Genomic DNA, 2,699 nt, shown 5'->3' with positions numbered 1-2,699 from the left:
ACGAGGCAATGGTCAAATCCAGGTTTTAGTTTCTGTTATCGGCCCTTTGCGTGGCAATGGTCGGATTTAAATTTCTGTTCTGCGAGTTTGGCCCTTTGCGAGACAATGGTCAAATCCAGGGTTTTAGTTTTCTGTTATCGACCCTCTGCTTGGCAATGGTCGGATTTAAATTTCTGTTCTGTGAGTTTGGCCCTCTGCGAGGCAATGGTCAAATCCAGATTTTAGTTTTCTGTTGTTGGCCCTCTGCTTGGCAATGGTCGGATTTAAATTTCTGTTCTGTGAGTTTGGGGCCTCTGCTTGGCATTGGTCTTTTGGGAATCATTTTTGTTCGATTTCTTTCATGTTTGAAACCCAGACGAAATTAGTGTTTCTATCTTTACTTAACTTTTACTCAGATAATACGAAAATATCGTATTTTCATATTATCCAGTAAAATTTAAGTAAAGAGGGGCAGCTGTCAACACCCAATTTCGTCCGGGTAATTGAATAATAGGACTTGTTTTTATTTTTGTTTTATTTTATTTTTATTTTATTTTATTTTATTTTTTGTTTTGTTATTTGATTTAATTCAAAAAGGAAAAAAGAAAAAAAAAAGAAAAGAAAAAGAAAAAAGAAAAAAGAAAAAAAAGAAAAGAAAAAGAAAAGAAAAAAAAGAGAAGAAAAGAAAAAGAAAAGAAAAAAAAAGAGAGAAAAGAAAGCAGAGAAAAGGAGAAAAAGATAAAAGCTTGAAAAAAGAAGAGTAAGGGCTCTTTCCATTTGGAGGGGTGCACAGTCCACACACAGGGGTAACCACCCCAACAAACATCACCCATGATGATACACACACTTTTTCACACCACGATGGAGGCATCAGAATATAATTCCCCTCCCAACGACATCATAAAATTTGGGTTTCCTGATGCAGGATCCAACGGTTTTTTTGGTTGTTGACACGTTGATTGATCTATTCTTTTTTCATCCACAAGGGATTAACGAATATGATCTTCAACCCGTGCAATGGAAGGAGGGGCTTTTCTCACACGCACACAGATTCCATCATTCTGTTATACCAAACCTGATGACCCCAACCAACGATTTTTTTTTTCCATCCTGACCCAATGAACCAACTCCAACAGATCTATCGTTCAGCTCACACACTACCCTGAATTCACCTATTCCCTCACACATCACTCTCAATCAACAAGAACAGAAACCAATCTCCATTACTCCAACCTGTCATTTTTCCCCAACTGAATTGATCCCTTCAACCATCACATGTAACAGAATCCCTTCCTCTCACCAACTGGAATTTCATTTTCCAATTATCAGAATCCCCAGAATTCTCCTTTTTTTTTTGGTCCAGCACATGAAAGAAACATAGAAGAACTCACTCACTTCCTAACCTCTACCACTTACCATTCGAGAGATCAAAATCAAATAATCATCCCCTCTGGAACCAATTTCCTCCTTCACTCACAACAACAGAGAAACCCATTTTCCCTTCACTTAATATTCAGCCACCATCCATCCCTTGGTTGTTGTAGCTGCTTTTCATCTGCAAGAAAAAAAAGCCATCCAAGGTCGGAACCGCAGAAAGAAAACCAAAATCGGTCTCAAGTCCCCTTCATCATCCACTCTCACTGCCAGCTTTCCAGCACCCAAATCGGAAAATAGATATCAGAGGAAGAAGGGAGAACTTGGTTCAGTGGCTGCGACGTGAGAGTGTAAGGGAAAGCTCGACGCAGAGCGTCGACCCTTGCTTGGTGTCGGCGGTACCTTTATGTAACTCTGGTGGTGATCGGCGTCGTCGCCGGCGCTCCTGGTAACAAATGGCATCGTGACCTAGGGCAGGAGGTTCTTCTTGCGTATGTAGAGAGCTAGGCAGTGGCGGCGGCACGATGGGGACGAAAGGAGCTCGACTGGAATGAGGGCCTCAACCTGGTGGCTCCGGCAACGAGTATCGTTGTTGACGACGGCGTGGACGGTACGGTGGTGGCCGGTTGAGTGGAGGTGTCTCTAGTTTCTTTCGTTCAGAGGAGAAGATGATATGAGTTTTGACGCTGCTGCAAATTTGATGCAGTTGTTGAAACCCCTAATGGTTTCTGTTTGGGTTAAAGGGCCTTGGGCCTGGCTATTGGGCGCGCCCTCTCCTCCTGTCACCACACACAACTCTGTTCGCACCCCCACTTCTTTCTGCAAACAAAGAGGCCTTAAGCCTGACCAGCGAATACCCAATGACAACCCCCAACTTTATAGCTGCACCCCTGTCTTTGGGCCTGGATAGGCTATTTCGCGCTGCACCGCCAATTTAATAATTACACCCCTGGCAGTCTCAAACTTGCTGTGCACCCTTGGTTTTTAATTTCTGCACCTCACTCTTATTGGGCTTGTTGGGCTGTTTTATTTTTATTGTCTTTGCTTGTTATTATTTTTGTTTGACATTTGTTTTATTATTATTTGTTTGTTATACTCATTTGTTAATTAAAAATAATAAATAATAAAAATTAAAAATTAATAATAACAAAAAATGTGTTTTAAAGGTTTAAGCACGTGTGTGATCGCACGCATCGTCCTCGTGCTAAGACCTTTTCTTCCTTTTATAAAAATATCAAAAAATGTGTTTTAAAGGTTTAAGCACGTGTGTGATCGCACGCATCGTCCTCGTGCTAAGACTTTTTCTTCCTTTAATAAAAATCAATAAAAATTGTTTTGAAGGTTTA

Source organism: Vigna radiata, unplaced genomic scaffold, assembly GCF_000741045.1.
Source record: "Vigna radiata var. radiata cultivar VC1973A unplaced genomic scaffold, Vradiata_ver6 scaffold_282, whole genome shotgun sequence".
NCBI lineage: Eukaryota > Viridiplantae > Streptophyta > Magnoliopsida > Fabales > Fabaceae > Vigna > Vigna radiata.
The sequence above is the reverse complement of the archived record's forward strand: the minus strand, read 5'-3'. Positions refer to the sequence as shown.